Here is an 18,900-nt window from a genome sequence, read left to right as displayed (position 1 = left end):
ACAAGGATAAAAGGCATCTGGCTGAAAATTTTTGGCACCTGAAATTAGACAAAATGGATTTGGTGGTACATTGTGACAATTGGACTTTTAATATTTGGTATTCTTCATGAGCACGTGCATAAGCAGTTTTTGGCACATAAAGAAGAGGCAAAGTCATTGGTTTTCAGAAGAGAAGACTGGCACTGCTGGGAAAACAGGATGCTGTAAAAACCTTGAAAACCAAAATCACCATGAGAGTCATCCCACCAAGCCTTTTGTGTCCAATAGTCACAAAAAGCTCAGTTTGGAGTTTATGCTCCAAGTGGCTCATCCATTCAGGCCACGTTGGATCCCAGTGTGTATTTTATGTTTGATTGGCTGAAAAAGCTGGGGTGTGCTGCACTGCATTCACTGTGTCTCTGTTACTGCTGCTGAGTCCACCCTGGTTCCAGCAAGCAGGGAAGTGTTCAGCACTCACCACAAGGTTCCAGATGGAGGCTAAATTGCCCAAAAAAGAACATTTTCAGACAGTAACTTGCTAGTATGGACCACCGCTAGAGCCATTCCTTGTATCATTTTGTCTGAATTGCTCAGCTGTCTGGATTGTCAGGTCATAAGGCTCTGGAAGAGGTGAATGTGCTGTTTGAGTAACAGAATACACTGTGAGTTTTCAAATTAGCACCATGATTTGTAAAAGGGCATTTGGTTCTATCAACTGCCATGTCTTGAAGTGAAAATAGCTATCACCAGAGCATAGCAATGAATTTGCTGGAGGTTCAGAAAGAAGTTCAAATGGGAAATGAAAAGGTTGGATGGCTCCTTGTGCCACTGATGAAGAGGTGGCTAAGCAGGATCAAGTGTTTCTCTCCTGCTGAGGTGCTGGACTTCTTTTGACCTCTGAAATTTGGAAGGGAATCAAGAGTGCTCCAGTTCATGCCTGGCTGCAGCACTTCAGTGTGTGCCATTCTTGTACTGTATAAATGTATCTTTGCACTATTACAAAGAGGAAGTTAAAGTTCATGCGCTATTTTCTGCACTTCAGAGAAGATTCTGTGTGCAAAAAAAGAGGGAAAGAACGAGAAGGAAATGCTGCAGAACTCTGCTTCTCACTCCTGTCCTAGAGAATGTTGTGGTGTGGGAGAATCAGCAGAGCCTGATGGAGCTCACTGGATTTCCAGACCTCAGAGCTGGGGGTGGAAAAATGCTGTGAGCAGAGATGTCCTCTGCTGGTTTGTCACCTCTGCACTGTGAGCAGTGACCACTACATAATTTAGGCATTTTAAATTGTCTGTTTCTGTCACAGATGAATGAGAGACAAAAATGGTTGGCCTTGATCATCTTTAAAGTCTTTTCCCAACCCAGATTATTCTATGCTTCTATAAAAAGACTCCATTTGTGAAAATGATCACACAGAGGCCTAAAAAAGAAAAGCATAAGGGAGAAATTGGGGTGTGGGAAGGCAGACTGATGGGCTAGTATTCTTCACCTGATCAAATTGGAAATTACATGAAAATTCCCATTCTATTGAAAAAAAAACTTAAAACCCCCATACCTCAGCAAGCTCCAGAGCCTAAAAAGGAGCCATTGCTCAGGACAATCATCTCCAACTTTCACATGGATAGAGCATCTGAAATCTAATAATTTCTGTGTCTTTTCTATGACAGACGCTTTTTCAGAAAAACAAAGTTTTATCCTCCATTTTCAGCTTTCTTTTATCAAATCCAGGTTGTGTTAGAAGAGCAGCAGACTGGGAACAAAAGGAGAGGATTGAGAAGGACCAGTGAGGAACTTTTTTCAAGGGAAAAATGGCTTTATTTTTATATTTGCTTCCCTGCCTGTAAAGGAGATGTGGAAAAAGGAAACAATGGATAAAAGTGAAAAGAACAGTATTATTGACAATAACGTGCCTGTATTCACCTTCAGGCCATGTGTGGGATACCTGTCCATGAGAGAATATTTTTGTTTTTTTTTTTCTGAGGGTGAGGGGTTTCTGTCTGTGCCATGTGGCTTCCAGTGCCAGGTTTATAATAATAAATTAAAGAGGACCGGCTTGAGAAGTGGCACATGATCAGCTCTAACATTTAAATTCTTGTGTGCTGCATGGCAGGGTTGGGACCTTGCAACTCCCAGTCGATGTCCTCAATAATGGAAAATTCTGGAATTTTCTGGAATTCTGGAAAAACTGTTAATTTAAAAAGGAATTTTTACACAGTTATCAGAATTCTGTTCTCCCAGGTGGCTGATCACTGTGACATCGAGGCCACAATGAACTTTTCTTGTGGGAAAACCTCTATAGATTAAAGAGAGAAGTCTCCTCTCCCAAGTGAATTGGTGAAAGACTATTTTAAAGATGATAAACTGAGTTGTTTTCTGAACATTTTCAATGTGAAAGAAAAGAAGTGCGTGGAAGGAGGAAAAGTGGTCTGAAGTTTTATTCTGAGGGATTTTTTTTTACTTTCTTATAGTTTCTAGTAATAAAGTTTCTCTTTGTACCATTTAAAGTTAAACCTGTTTTGCCTTCCTCCTAATGCTATCTCACAGCAGAAAAATTTCAAGTTAGTAAACCAAAACCACTTCACTAAATTGGTGTTTCCAGCGGGAAAATCAAAACCAAACCAGATGTAAATGGAGGATTTGGGGAATTGTGTGAAGGCTGAGGGACAGCTCCCCATAGCAGGATGGATAAAACCCAGGCTAAGCCAGGGAAAGGGAAAAGCCCTGTTTGATTTACTGCCATAGACATAATTTTAACATTTGTCTCTGCGTGGCACAATTTGAGTGAAAAAGAAGATCCTGTTCCAGCACAGCCTGACCTAATTCCCCAGGTTATTAGGAAACTGAGCTACCAGATTTCCAGTTTCCTGCAGCACAGAAATGGATCCGAGGGACACAGTCCTGGTTTGAAAGACAGGTGTCTGCTGAGAAAGGCAGGAGCCTCTCTTGAAATGGAAAATGCAAACCCCCTCCTTCTAAATTATTATAATTTTGAAATTAAGGGGCTCTCAGGCAAAGATATGGGAATAGGAGTGAGTTCTTTACTATGAAAATTACAATAGAAATACAGTAATACAAAACAACAAACCACAGCCAGAGTGAGAATCCCAGCTGCCCCCGTCAGTCAGTCAGGGTTGGTGCAGTCCCATTCCATGGTGGCTGCATCCTCCTGCAGTGACAGATGTGGTTCTGCTGGAGCAGGGCTCCTGCACAAGGTGCAGTTTTCCTCCAAAGCTGCAGGGATGATGTGCAAGGCTCTGGTTTTCCTCTGGGATCCAGTGGGAAAAGGCTGCTCTGCTGTTCCAAATCTCCCCTTTGATCTGGGTAGGAAATGCTCGGCTCCTGCCCTGGCTGGAGCATCTCCCAATGGGATGATGGAATTTGATCAGCCCTGCCCTGGGACTGCATGGCCATGAACAGGAGAGATCTCCTGGAGGGAGGATGGGCTGTGGGGAAGATAAAGAACACTGCAACAGCTGGGTGAACAGCTGGTGACAGAATACACACTTTGGTCACATCCTGCTTTGCAAGCCAAGAGACACACACAGCTGTGTCTTGGACTGACAAGGTGCTGCTCTGAGCTGCCTGTCACCCTGTCCTCCTCCTGCAAGCCACAGCTGGTGGCCACCCCCTGTCCCCAGCTTTCTGCCCAGGCTCCTCAGACCCCTCTGCCCCAAAACTGCCCTACAGCTGCCATCTGCATTTTTTTTTGCATGTACAATGCATGTACATTTTTTTTTGCATATACATTGCATGTACATTACACATCCACGTGATTTGCACGTACATTTTTATTTCTCCAGGGGAAAATGTGAGGGGAAAGAAAGAATTTCACAACCAGATTGTATCTCCATGTGAACAGTCCTGCTTTTTGTTTCAAAGATAAACCAGGATGAATCCAAATGAAGTTGCAAAATGCAGCGAATGCTGCTGTCTAGCTGATCTCCTGGGGGGAGCCCGGTGCATCAGGATGACTGGCTTTCCCCTTAGCTCATTAAGATTCTTCATTTCCTCATCACACTGGCACATTCCCTGGCAGAGGTCAGGTTCGTCGTGGAGGTCACGATCGTTTTCTGTTACAGCGTTATTTTCTTTTCCATCATGGAATCTTCCAGCCTGGAAAAAGGAGGGTAAAAATAGACCTTTCCTTGCCCTGCAAAAGCATGTTTGCATCTTGCTGTCCTTGTTCAAAATGTCCAATGCTTCATCTCATCTCTCTGTCAGTACCTAAGCTGTCCTCTGCCTCCAGAACTTCTACTGATAATCTGATAATCTGTCTCTGTCCTGCCTGCATGTTTTGGTCTCTCTTCTCTTCCTGAAGACAAAAAAATCTGTGTCCTTTAAACCCAGCCTTCTCCTGTAGGGATTGTTTAAACACTGAAAATGGTCATCCTTGGCATGGTCTTTTTAGGAACTCTGTATTATGATTTATTGATAAGTGTGCTGCAAAATCTGAGCTGAAATAGCTGCTTGTCTTGATAAAGGAGCATTTTAAATGTATAACAAGGCTACACATTGTAATCTGCTACAACTGTTATTATGACCTGCTGTTCCAAGATTATAAATAAATTACTTCTGCAGAATCTGTTCCTTCATTGTTTGGTTTCCTACCCACCAGTGCACTTTTGGTGCCTTGTAAAGATCTAAATTAAAATATAATAAAATAAAATTCAATGCAATACTGACCTGAACAGGACCTTTTGTTCAATTGAATATATTTCACAGTTCCTTCACAGGTGATTTTTAGTGTTTCTGAGTTTACTTCAGTGAAAAGTTGCAAAGAGCAATAGAAACAAACAACAAACCACAGCCACAGTATGGGAGGTTTGGAAAATGTGTTATTCCTCTGTTTTATTTATTACATATTATATTTATTATATAAAAATATTATTTATTATTTTTTTATTACCCAGGGGCTCGGACCTTGTGCTAATGGAGCAAATGGGAGCAAAGGCCATTGGGGGGGTGTTTTTCAAGTGCCTATTCCTCACCCAAATTAAATGCTTGTGCAGATCTCCCCTCTCATTCCATGTTGTGCCATTCTAATCTTTCTGAGGGGCTTCACCGTGTGGGAAATCAGTTCTGCAGGGCACGAAGGTGTTTCACAAATCAATATCTCACCTGCAGAGAGGAGCAAGTGCTGTGGAAATGTGCTCTGCTCAGTTCTGTCCAGGCTGCAGACTGCACATCTTCAGACAGCATATCTTTAACTTCTGTGCAAAGTGATGAAATGGAGGCCTCTGTGTCAGGCACAGCATTTTTGAACAAGATTCTCCCCAGAGATATGGAAAAAGATCTCAGTGCTGTTTACTGACCCCTGCCAGGCTGGGCAGGCCCTTCCTCTGCAGACTGGGTCTGGAGATCTCCCAGGGCTTTTGCTGAGGATTTGCTTCCCTTTCCATTTATGCAAAGGTTCCTCAGGAGTCAGTATTTTATCCTGGTCACACCAGCCTGGATGCAGAGTGACTTCCCAGTTATTGTCCCCTCTGCTTCCCGAGCTCTGCAGGGCCAGCACCATCGTGGGCACCCCTGTGAGATCAATTTGGCTGGCAGCTGTGCTCAGTGTCAGCTGTCATTATTGGGGTTAATGTCATTAGTTTCACTTGTGGCACTGGGAAGTGTCTGTTGCTGTTGCTGCTGGCCATGGATTCCCCCGTATGAGTTCTTTGCTGAGCTGGTTTATGGCACCAATTGCAGGCACGGCAGGTAAGGGAGCAGCTACGTGAGGAAAGTTGGAAATAAAGGCAGAGGGGAGCAGGTGGGTGAAGCCTCTTTTATCCCAAGTAAAATGCATACCTGCTGCTTGCTGTAAGAATAGAAAGAACCCCCACAGAGAAGATTTTTACCTTCAGATATTTTTTCTATCTAAAGATTATGGAAAAATAAGGTTTATTTCACTCAAATTGACTACTGACTAGTGGTGCCAGGTGGGTAATTCCAAAATTCAGATAGAATGGGTTTGCTGTTGATAGTTTCTATGTCATTCAGGTGCTGGTGGCAAAAGCAAGCTCTTCTGTATGGTATTCCAAAATGCATTCAAGTCTATTTCATTTGTCATTTTAAAAGAAATAAGAGGTGGTAGGTGAAATGTCTCTTTCCCTCTTGCTTTTGTGAACTGAGCAGGAAAGTGAGATGAACTGTAGTCAAACGTGAGGAATCTTCTCAGCCTTAATTGCCCATCTGAGAATCATAAGGTTTAAGCACAACAAGCAATGTGCAGGAATATGGGTCAGTGAAGGAGAGAATCAGCAATATAAATTAGTTTATTCACACAAAATTAAAAAGACTCAGTTTGTTCTGCTGTTGTAGCTTAATAGGGATGTGTGGAGTCTCTCAGATGCCTGAGATTTTAGGGATTAGCACTGCTCCTGGAAAAGGGATTTGTGCTATTGAAAGCCACTCACCATATTTCTGTTTAGCACAAAATAGCACAGTGCTTATTGCATATAGCATGTTTTTTATCTTTACCTGAGCTGCATGTGCAGTGTATGTGCACATCTGCCCCTTTTCCTTTCTGCTTTTGGCCTCCTTCCTTCTCCTGCCTCTCGTCAGGTATTTGGCTGGCTCCAGCATTTTTTCAGCGTTTTGCCAATGCCTTCATCTTTGTACCAAGTACCCACATTTCTCTCAAGCTGCTAAAATTGATTTAAAGCTGAGAAGATAAGAAAACAGACAAGAAATATTTTCAAATTGCAATTGAAGATAAGAAGGGAAACTCCCCCTTCCTAAGATAATGGGGGTTTTGGAGCACTAGCAAATTGGAAATATGTGCTTAGCTCTTGATATGGACATTCCACAGAAAGAGCCTGGATGAAAAGTGGATTTCGTGTTTGCTGGTACAAAGGAATCTTTTAACATAAAGAAAAGAGAAGTCTGGTCTATAAAATTTAGTCTTTTGTCCATTTGAGTGCATGTAATTCCCATCAAAGTGGCATTCAATCTGGTATGGAAATGAGAAGCACGTTAGTTTTTTGTGCAGATTTTGAATTAAATTCATGCACAGAGATTTGTTTTTAATGCACGTGTCTTCGTGCAGAAATTCCTGCAGTGTCTTAGGCACTTGCAAATTCCCATCCCCAGTCAGAGATTTTATTGGGAAGCTTATAAAGAAAAACTTTGTGAGAAGAGTGGGGGGAAGGACTTTGTCCTCTTGTCCTTTGACTCAATCTTACTCTTCAAATTTTGTGATGAAGTTCTGTCAAGCTGTCACAGAATTATGACTTGCAATTTAGCATGCTCAGGTTCCTCTCACAGCCATCCCTGGTGCAGATAAATTGCCATCAATGGCTTCTTTTTAATTTCCAAGCTAAGCAAGTGGTGAGGAGGAAAAGCTCTTGGAGATGCTTCACCTTGAGGAGCGTGGAGCTGAGGTGTTGGAATTGTGGCTGGATCCCTCCCTGAGCCAGCAGCTGGACCCTGTGCTCAGCTCCTGCTTTGGCAGCTGCAGGAGCTGCACTGGCAGGGCTGGCTGCAGCAGGCAGGGACACGATGCTGCAGGTTTCTCTTGGCAGGATGGAGTTTTGTTCACCTTTCATCTTCAGCTCGCTTTCCCGGGAGCTGTGGTGCTTCCCCGGGAGCAGCAGTGGAAAAGCGATGTTGTCACTCCCAGCTTGGCTGCACTTTAAACATTCTATAAAGGCAGGTTTTCCACAGCCTCGCACGATGTGTCTCCCCTCCTCCCTTCTTTTATTTTATTTTTTCAGAAAAATACCCATCTTTTCAAAGGAGCCACCTCCTGCCTGTGTGTCTGCAGCCAAGGCTTTGTAGTAAGGAGAAAATGTAGCACAGCCAGGAGTGTGGTGGGCTCCAGAAAACATTTCAGTCACAGCCAAATGAAAGGAGAAAATCATTCCTTCCCAGGCTTCCTGCCCTGCAAGAATAAAAAGGTGCTTTCTGCACTTTATTTGAATGTCTGCCCTCTGGGCCACTGGCTTCAGGTCTTGCCCTGCACACCCAAAACCAGGGTGTAGGTGCTGCTCCCTCTCAAAACTTTGTTGGAACTCTTGGTTAAACTTCATGCTTCGTCCTTGTTTTTGCCCCCGAAGTAAAGGTTGTTTCACAATGCACAGGATTTTTAAGAGTCTGTTTCCAGCTCAGAGTTGTGCTGTTCTTTAGGAGAATGCTGAGTTCTGTAGCACTGGGCATTTATTCAGAGCCTTCATTTTTGTATTTTCATCAGGTAACTTTTTTCCCCTTAGTTTTATCAATTTGGAATTTGTCCGACTGTAGGCATGCAAATGGAAATTTAACTTCAATGTAATTTGATAGCAAACTTGATTTAATTAAATAGAAGCTTTTTTTTTAAAATGACATTTATTTTTCATTTAAATTTGGGAATCAAAGGAAGTTCACTAAAGCTAGTGGATGAAATGTTTCTTTAAAGCTGTTTTTGGAGGTAAGTTTTCAAATTCTGAAAAAAATAATGGGTGCTTTGACAGATAGTTTTTATTTGACATGTGTAATTATCTTAAAATCCGACTGAAACTCCAAAGGAAAGATTTGCCAAGAAAAGCCATTAGTTACCACCAGTTGAAACAAAGGAGGTGTCTTGACATTGGTATTGTTGTAGAGAATAAATCACGTACTTAAAGGTACCAATATATTATGAACACTGAAAAGTGTGGAGTGGTTGTGTTGACATTAAACCAGATATTTGCCTTGCAGTTTTACCTATACAGCATCTTTATTACTTTATAAATTGCTTTGTTAACAAGTGTTTTAGTCTTAATATAATAAGGCCTTTCCATCAGTTGCCATAGTCAGGTTTGATTTTTAACAACTTCTCTTTTTAACAAAGTTTGACTGCAAATATTTATGCTGCCTTTTTTTTTTTTTTCTCTGTGCTTTTAATGAAAACAAAAAGACAGAGGAACAAATAGAGTCAACTCAATGGTGTAGAGCTGCTACAGAGCCCTGGAATGGACATGAGTATGAGAAATTAATAGTGTGCAGCCTATAGAGTTATTGGATTTTAGTGAGTTGTGCTCAGGGGACTCCTGGCAGAGAAATGGTTTTTTGCCATGGTTGCTGTAGAATGAGCTCCACATCCCTCCAAAACAAGAGTGCCTGAATATCAAGAGACATTTCAAGGATGCCTGATGCTATCCATCTGACCATGAAGTGATTAATGCAGCTTGTTGAAGTCATTAAATTGAGAGATGCAGCAGGCTGAAGTTTACAGTATTGATCCAATTTCAGTCGTGGTAAAAAGATATATGGAGGAAATATAATGGTATTATTACTGCTCATCGTAAAGCCATGTGCAAAGTGAACAGAAGATCTCTTAAACTTTAGTGTTGCATAAACTATATAAAGCACTCCAGAAGCAAAAGGTACATTCATGCTTAAAAGCAGGGCAGATGTTTTATAATGGAAGCAAATTCTACAGCACAAATAATTACATTGTAAGTCACAGTTGTGATTGTTTCCTTTATGCCTTGTGTAAATGATTCCAAAGTTCCAAAGAAGACATAAACAATAAAAAAAAGAGAACTGCTTTCAGTTGCAAGTTGCAGGTGCAACGAGACACAAAGGAACTCAAGAAGAAGTATTGAATTAAAACCTTTTTCCCTTTCCCATCTGGCCTACAAAGGGCCACATCAGCTGGCTGCCACCTGAGGTGACATTTCTTGTCATCCTTTCCCAGTGGCTGGCCTCACTGGAGCAGCTCTGGTGGCTGGAAAAGGTCAGTCCTTTGCTTTCCCTGAAACATTTTTCCCCTGCACAGTGTTGCCTCTGGAAGCCCAGGTGGGATGTGCACTCTGGGGAGGTTTGGATCCCTTCTGTGCAGCACAGAAATACTCAAACTAATGAAACGTGGAGGGATTTCAATATTTCCAGATGGCTGAGTCCCTTGCAGTTTATACTGTTGTAACTGCACTGTATTTCAATTATTTCTCAGCCATTAGTATGCACAGCTTAGCATTTCTGGTTAGCATTTGATTTCCCAGTGAAGGAAGCAGAGGAAGCGCCTGCTACAAGGAAATACTTCCAGTGGGGCCTAAAAATATTGCCCATGAAAATTTTCTTGCTCAAAATACACTATGTTTTTCTGGCACTTTCCAGTGATGATGAAGCTAATGAAAATGGAAGCTGTTGCACCCATCTGTCCTGAATATTACTTGCTCTGGAAATAAGAGCATTGAGAGCTGTGTGTCACAACCTTGGCAAGAACACAGGGTGGACTCTCACCTTCACCTGTGTAAGGGCACGGGGTGGCAAGAGGGACAACAGGAAAAAGGGAAAATCTCTTTTCCTCTGGGTTTCACTGTTTCAAGCAGCAAGACCTGGGAGTGGATGCTGATGTCCTGGTTTATCATATCTATAGATTTAGGCTGTGAACTGCTGTGTTTGCCACGATTTGCTGACTGCTGTCAGTGCTCACAAATGGGGAGCTGTAAAGGAAGATGCTCAGACTCATTTATTCTGAATATTCCCAGTGTTAGGGCAAGTGTCGTGTTATACTGCTACAATTTGCCTTTTGTTGTAAAACTTCTCCTTTTCCCGTGCCAAGGGAGGATTCTCCCTCTGTACCCAGTCCCTTCATGTTTCATGCCTGGACTTTGAGAGCTTTGTTGCCACGGCAACTCTGCACCATCCTTCTGTTGCGTTATTGTTGTTCCCATAACTAAGAAGTACATCAAATAAATTAAACGTGTCAATCACATCTAAAGAAAAAGAGATATTGAAGATGTTTTCTGTCCATTCCCAGTATCATAGCAGGTGCAAGCAGTGTGCTAGTTCTGGATTGAAATCCCTGCTTCATTTTCTAGGTCCTCATTGCTTCCAACAGATGCACTGAACCTGGTGGGAAATATTTGCTGGCTGAAAATAGTAACTTCCTCTGGATACCAAAAATTCTATCACTATTGCACTCTTTACTGGCAAAAACGTCCTTTTTTTTTTTTGTTTTGTTTTGTTTTGTTAATTTATTCCTGATCGTGGAAGTAAATATATTAATAGGTTCTCAATCATTAGTGCTTAAACTGTCTTGTAAAAAGAGTTATTCCTTATGTTTTTGGCAGCTAAGTTGAAGATCAAATATAGAAAAAGACTTCTCAGTCACTTGCAAGTTGGGCTCTATGCACTTCCTGCAAACATTGATTTTATTTTCTAAAGTGTTTATCGAGACATGCGAATGCTATTCCAACCTGGCAATCCATAGAAAAGAAAAACTATTATTTAGGGGACCTGCCCAGAAAATACCTGGTCAGTGAATGCAGCTGACATATCATGCTTAAATATTGGGATATTTTGCTTATAGCTGGAAATGCCAAAAATAGCAAATGTATTATTTCTCTAAGACACTGGTGAAGATAATGACTTTTCACCATTTTATAGATACGTGTTTTCCTCAGTGAAACATTTATTTGTCTTTTGTCAGGCTCTATAAAAGTAAGGAAAATGAAAAAAAAAATATATTTTCCACGCGTCACTCTTCAGGTAACAATAATATAATTTTAGAAACATGTAATCTACCGCAAATTATATTTACCATTATACGCCTGCTAGCTGGAGGCTTTTGTTGTATTGTTTGTAATTCCCAATCTGAGACTGTGCTGAACACGATGTAATTTGCTCCAAGGCTGTGTAACACACGGGAGGGGATACAAGGAATTCCAATATTCCCATCAACAGTAAATTGGTCTGAAACCGTATTATTTGTTTCCATTTTCTTCTGAGGAAGAATAACAACCCTTACACAGATTTTTCCCTCGTGCAAGGTAAGTCTGTTGGCTTCCAAAGTTAGATAAATGTGTTTCTGGTATAATTTCAAAAGAAAAAAAAAATAAAAGAAGAAAGTGATTTTATAATTCAATAAAAGTCAAAGCCCATTTCTTTTTCAGAGTAACACTAGCTTTTGTTTGCAATGATTGTTAGGCACTGCTGCTTCTTGTGCATTTGAATGTTCAGGTGATGAAGCAGTGTGTTAATGATTCATGAATAAATAAATGTATTATCAATTTAAAAAAAGGCATAAGAATTATTTTTTTTTTTGTCTGTGAAGATTTTGCAAGTGATTGTCTTTAAATTCAGCCAGTGGTTAAATTCTTCCATCTCTTACCTTACAGGTCATTAAACTTTTCCCAGGTCTGAAAATTCTCTTGGCAAGGAAGAGTGGAGATGTCTGCACTGATAATTATTCCAATTTCTATTTTGTTAACTATTGCAAGAAGGCAAGTGGCTGGAATACCTTTTCTGGACATTTAAACATCCTGTCTTCTCCAGCAGGGGCAAATATAACCATGAATATGCATCCCAAGAAATGTGTTTATATAAGAAAATGACTCTAATAGGTAATGAGGATTCCTCTTTTATAGGCTGGGCAGAGCAGGGCAGGCAGCTCTGGCAGTGATTAAAGCAGCAGGAGTGCAGCAATCCTCACAGCTGTTGAATTCCTCCCCTGCTGAGAACTTTTTCTTCATTTCTGCCTGCCACCCGGGCTTGGTTTTGTCCGTGGGCTCAGTAAACCTTTGTGTGAGAACAAATCTCCATCCACAAGGAGACACCACCGAGGCTCTTCCATCCTTCAGGATGGGTTTGTAAGGGAAGGACAGCCCCAAATCTCAGCTGATATTCTGAGCTGGTGTGAGCCCAGCCTTGCAGCCAGGTTTGTTGCTCTCACACCATGAAGTGCAGCTGCAAGGTTTGGAGGGGCTTGGTTTGCTGGCCCCTGTCTGAGCAGTCCCATGGGAAGTGGGAAGTGATAAATGCAGAGCTGGAGACTCCAGCCTGCAACCTCCCCCTCCTCGGGGAGCTCACCACTGTCTTTTGGGCATTGAAATTCTCAAATAAAACGCTGCATTAATCCCAGCTTGTGACAATGAAAAATACTCCTGCTGCTCTCCAGAGACTCTGCAAGCCCTGAAAAAGTGATTCTGGTTCTATTCAATGCCACTGACGGTTTCTTCTAGAATAAGCTATTTTCTTTTATCAAAGGAGGTGATAAGAAGTACAGTAAGCTGTGATACAGCCACTGCTGCAATAAGGAATCATGCTCCTGGAACCTGTCTCTAAACCAAAGTTTTATAAAAACCTTCTTTTCCCCTAGACTAAACAAACAATTAACGAATCCTGTGGAATAAGTGACAGCTCTGCAAGCTCTCAGCGTTCTCCTGGGAAAAAGGAATTTATGTTTCCTCTAGCTCAGAGCACATTTAAAAATAATTCAAGGCAAGGAATGGAAAAGCATGGAAAGACGTTTCAGGGGAAGTTATATCAGAGCAACTCCTCTCTTAGAGTAACCAATACATCAACAAAACAGCAGAAAGGGGAAGTTTCCAGGTCTGCATTGCCAGCATGGCCAAGTACATTGGGTGTAAATTAGAGTTTCTTCCCGTTCTCTCTCATTTGTGTCTTTATTGCAAAGGAAATGCTTTTTGGGGGGAATTTTGAGAACACTTATGAACTGTAGATTGACTGTGTGAGATAATGGCACGAGGATGTTGAAGATGACACCAGGGGCTCTGTCAGACAGGAGTATTTAACTCCCAGAATAGTCAGGGGTATGTTGTGGAAGATATTTGTCCTACCTTAGGAGCCATTTGAGAAGCTGAGTCAATCTCTGATTTAAGAAGTCATTTTAATCTATGTGGGTATTATTGCAGCTTTGTCTTGTTTATGTAAATCTGTGGTATTGAAAAAATGCATTAATTTAAGTTTTACCTAGCAGTAAGACTGAACCACAGAAATCTATCAAGCTGTAAAATGCACCAGTCCTGTATGTGTGTGACCCAGTGAGCTGTGACACTGACTCATTCATGTGGCACTTCAAATAATTCAAAAAAATATGCAAAAGCTGCCTGTATGTCTTTAATAATTCAGTAAATTAAACAGTGGCAGTTTGCAGGCCCACAAATAGTTGTTGAAAGGTGCTGTTAAATGTTCTCTTGATCCCTAACCTGGAGAATTCCTGGGGATATTTTGGGAGTTACTGGGAGCATCCCTCAGAGGAAGATGAGGCCAGCACAGTGCTGGAGATTTACTGATTTCTGTGTGGACAATTCCACAGGATTTGGCCCCAGGGACAGAGAACTGCTCAGAGTATTTTTAATGTATTGGTACAGATGTAACCAAAGAGCAACTGGGGCTGTTGTGGGAACTTTACATTGCCAAGTGTTTTTCTGGAAAAAGCTTCTTCCTGTGATCAGGGCTGCTCAGGTAACTCTCTCACACAGCCAGGTCCTGGAGAAAATCTTGGAGTCTAAAAAGGACTAAAGGGATTATTAAAAAGATGAGGTGATGAAAGCTGTGGTTTCACATCAACATTACTTTTACTGAAATTCAAATAGTGAGCCAGCTTGATGCACTCTTCACACCACAGATTAATCTGAATCAAATGATTCACCTACATCATGACCTAAAAACCCTCATGCTTCTGCATGGTTTTGTTCATTTTTAGAAACAAGTTGAAATAGAACCTTTTTAAGGCATCAGGGTTTTTTTGGTTTTGGTCTTTTTCCATATGCTTTTTTCTTCAGCTACTGAGTGCCTGTAAACCCCAAAATGCTATGGCAGAAATTCTCTCTATGTTCCCTGTTTCATAGTTGTGGCCCCTGCACATTGTAATAGGGAAACCATTTTTCCCTGGAAGACTCTGTAATAAAGTTCTCAGTCTACTTATTTCTTCTTGTCTCACACGTTATCAGAGCTGCTCAGGAGTTATTATTTTCTGTGAAATTTATTTTTTTATAGGAATGCTTGAATTATTGAAACCAGACATTTTCTTGGGAATATTCCACTTATAGGGGGAAAAGAAGTTATCAAAAAACCAGATTTTGTGGGTAGAAGAGAAGAAGGCCTGTAAACCAGGCAACCTGACACCTAAGGCACGTGATGTAGGAAAATGGCATGGTAAGGACATGAGCCAAGGCACTCCCATTGTAAAGGAGTAATATATCTTTTCTTGTTTGGGGTTTGGTTTTGTTTCTGCCTTTTTTTTTTTTTGGTGCAGGATAATTTTAGGATGTCTCAGCTTCATCTGGGTGATAATAAGAAAGTTTACGTATTTTCGAGAAGTTTCTCAAAAGGGCAAAGAAGTTTTTGGGTTTTTTTTTTAAAGCTTTGATCATTACACAGTCTGTTAAAGGCACTGCAGCTTAATGACCAACCTCTGCAGGAGCTGTAAAGCACTTTTAAAAATCAGATTTAGAATGGAAAATTGTGGCATTCTGTGCAAACTCACGCTCTCCATGGCCAAGGAGGCAGCCTTGCTATTGAAGCATCAGCTAATTGCCACTTTTGTGCTACTTCGAGGTGCTTGTGAGGTTTCTGACATCTGTGTGAGCAGCAGTGAGGCTGTGCTCCTTTGTCCTTATGTCCCCAACACCAGCAGCCCTACTGGGTGCTGCAGAGGTGCAGGTGATGATCAGCTGCAGTGGCAGAGTGGAATATTTAGGCTGGGTTATTCTGGATGCACAGGAGTGCTGCTCGGGGTGTCTGCCTCAACCTGGTGTGTGCTAACCCAAAATATTGGGGTGGGACCCAGAGGAAGAGGATGGTTATGGGACCTTGAGAGCTTTCAAAGGGGCTGGAGCTGTTGGAACCCTGAAACCTGGGAGTTTGGAACTTTCTGTGCTTTCTGGCACTGATCCCCGAGAGGCCTTGGAGAAAGTTTCCAAAATTGAGTGATGGAGTTGGGATCACTGGTGTGTAGTTAAGTAGAAATGTGTAACATCACATGCAGAAGGGTTTGGAATTTGGGGTTTTAGAATATAGTAATAGGTACGGGACAAGATGGAGGTTCTTGGGTGTTGGCTCTTCTTTCTTGTTTCTTCTTTATGATTGCAGGCAGGAGTTTTTGGTTGGATAGAAAATCCCCCAGTGTGGGTCAAAGGTGTTTGGTCATTGGGTCAAAAGTGTAAATAATATAGATGTTAGCTTTTAATTGGACTGTTTGCCTTTAAAAGACCTTGTAACAAGCAAGATCCAGCTCCATTTTGTGGCTTTTAGCTTGTTAGCTGGAGGTGCTGCAAAACTCACTGTACTATAGATAAGAATTAATAAACGACTGAGTCTGAAAATCCATCCCTCGTGCTTCAATCCCGACTCCAGCTGAAGGCAGAGGGAAAACAAATCTTGGGATGGGACCCAGAGCAAGTAGATGGTTATGTGACCTTGAGAGCTTTCAAAGGGGCTGGAGCTGTGACTAAAATCACTGGCAGAAACTGAGAGGCACGAGCAGCTGCTCAAATATCCCCTTCAGGTAAACCTTAATCACACACTGATATTTATATGAATTTATAACTTGTATTCTCTATTTCAAGTGGCATAGATGACGTTGTGTGAAGATACTGAGAACTGGTTGCATTAAGGAACAAGGTACAAAGACAAAATTCTTTTGTTTGGCTGATTAGAGGAATTCTTTTGTGTTTGCTGGAGCTGCCTGTGCTCTGTGGCAGGCACTCTGTGTGTGCTGTGGGAAGGATTTGCTGGGAGGATTTGGGAGGATGGAGTGAGAAGGAAGAGGAGCCTGATGCTGTGGTGCAGGAGAGGATAACTAGGCTGTAATCCAGGACTAACCTGACAACTGCTGTGTCAAAGCAAACAGGCTGAAAAAAGCATTTGAGGAGTCAAGTGTGTGACCTTGCCCTTATCTGCAGCGAGGTAAACTGAGAGAACAGCTTCTTTTAGCAAGGGATTTAATAAATACTGCTTTGGGCAGTTTTCTGAAAGCTGTTCTTACCTACAGGCAGAGTTTCCAAGGTACAGCTCTGATTAAATCCTGCATTTAACAGTTTTTTTAGCAGGCTACAAAGGTGTGCCCATACAAGCCCTTGTCCATTTTCCCAGTCTTGATGCAGAGTGCAAATACTGGAAGTGGAGCTGGGCTCTGAGAGAAAACTTGCCAAAGGTTCAAAGTCACTTAGGACTTGCCTTTCATTAGATTTTATGAGATTTAGGCACCCAGATTGTCACAGACATTCAGAATTTATCCACTTTCATGAGTAGTAGAATTTTAAATTAGTTTAGTTAAACCAGTGGGAAACCCTTAGTTTGGTTTAAATGTGATTTATCACGAGTTAAGTGCACTTAGTAACAGCTAAAATAATTTCTAGGCAAAACTAAAAGCAATGTTTTTGAAGCTGATTTATGATAGAATGTGGCCAGCTAGAACTGAAAATTTAGATATGGGTCATGTTTTCAACTTTAAAAAAAAAGATCCAAATGGTGTAATAATGATAAGAGATTTTGGATCTCAGAAATGTTGGAAATTTTGTGATACAGAGCTGTGCTTGAATAACTAGAGCTTTTCTTAGGTCAGAGCTTCCTTCTTCTAAAATTCTCATTGCTCATTTAGTCTGTTTTTTTCCCTTTTTTAACTCCCCTCTTTTCTTTTTTTGTTGATCTTTTTCAAAGTGAATAGCAGAAAACTACTTTGTCCCCAGCCAAAGTGCCTTCCAAAATGTACTGACTGGGCCATTAATGAAGATGTTGAGAAGCATCATCCCCAGAACTGATCCCATGGAGGACCCCACTAATGACTGGCTTCACAGAAATAAAAGACTGTTTTTCTCCTCAGCTCACTAGATCTCAGATATTTTTCTTTCTTTGAAAGAATATCCTGCTATGACAAAAAAAGCAGTTCAGGGTTTTAAACCCATGTTGTAACCATTGTCTAAGGAGTGCAGAAAGTCAGATTATTGTCTGAATAATCTCAAACCTCAAGAGGACGTGCAAGAATGGATGTAAAAATGAGATTAAAAAGGGGACCCAAGAGCTTTTTAGGTGTTTTCTCCACAGGGTTGTTTTCTGCTCAATAAGTAACAGAAGCAGTGAAGGAAATTAGCAGTGTTTAATGAATAGGATCCTGGGGCAGGCTGATGGCATGGCACAGGAGCTGGGGCTTCTTTTATGGGATATTCCTGTGCATCATTTCCTGGTGCACTCCTGCAATGGAGGGGATGCTGTGCTGCTTTGGGCTGGGGTGGAGTTAATTTCCTTTGCAGTGGCTGCTGCAGGGCTGTGTTTGGATTTGTGCTGAGCACAGGGCTGAGAACACAGAGATGTTTTTGTTGTTGCTGAGCAGGGCTTGCACAGAGCCAAGGCCTTCTCTGCTTTTTGTAAAGCCACGCTGGGGAGGAGCTGGGGCTGCCTGGGAGGGTGGGAGGGGACACAGCCAGGACAGGTGACCCCACCTGACCAAAGGGACATTCCAGACCATGGGGTGTCACAGAAACTGGGGGGAAGAAGAAGGAAAAGGGGAATGTTTGGAGTGATGGTGTTTGTCTCCCCAAGTGACCATGACCTGTGATGGGATCCTGCTCTCCTGGAGATGCCTGAACTCCTGCCTGCCCTTGGGAAGTAGGGAATTCATTCCTTGTTTTCCTTTCCTTCTGTGTGTGTGGCTTTTGCTTTCCCTACTAAATTGTCCTTAGCCCATGAGTTTTGTAGCTTTTTTCCTTCACATTCTCCCCCCTGATCCCACTGGAGGGGGAGTGAGGAGCAGCTGCCTGGGGCTTGGCTGCTGGCTGGGGTTAAACCATGACAGATTCAGGAAATCGTTTAGGACCCATCAACCAAACAAGGCAAAGGTTGACAGAAGAAAGCATTGAAGCCTGGGGAGAGTTATTTCAGATTGAAGTCAGTGTTCTTCACTCACCTGAATGCCCACAGGCTGGCATGATTACATGTTGCAGATTAGAAGAGTTTAACTTTATTTACTGCAGTTCCTTGATTTTTTAACCTTTCACCTTTTTTCCATGATAATATCCTTTTGTATGAATGCTGCTGGTTTCAGTAGAGGTCTCTATTCTGACAGGCAGTTCTACTTCATGAATATTATCTGTTGTGTGTGCAGCTTTGTCTCAGGCTGTTTTTTCAAAATCTACTGTCTTTTGATGCTCATCACAATACAATAATTTTAATGGATTTCAGGTTCAGCTGAATGCTCTATTTTGAGCTTAATGCCATTGTCAGTTGAGCAAA

The 18,900-nt window shown here is 41.7% G+C and overlaps 1 long non-coding RNA gene across 1 annotated transcript; it reads left to right on the top strand.

Moving 5' to 3' along the window:
- Positions 1-11,462: 11,462 nt before the first annotated feature.
- On the top strand, positions 11,463-14,595 carry LOC148221749 (uncharacterized). The gene is made up of 2 exons (XR_015807485.1): positions 11,463-11,696; positions 12,045-14,595. It is a non-coding gene; the product is annotated as an uncharacterized LOC148221749 (long non-coding RNA).
- Positions 14,596-18,900: the final 4,305 nt, after the last annotated feature.

Source organism: Sturnus vulgaris, chromosome 18 (assembly GCF_052056855.1).
Source record: "Sturnus vulgaris isolate bStuVul1 chromosome 18, bStuVul1.hap1, whole genome shotgun sequence".
NCBI lineage: Eukaryota > Metazoa > Chordata > Aves > Passeriformes > Sturnidae > Sturnus > Sturnus vulgaris.
This window is presented reverse-complemented; position numbering and strand designations above follow the sequence as displayed.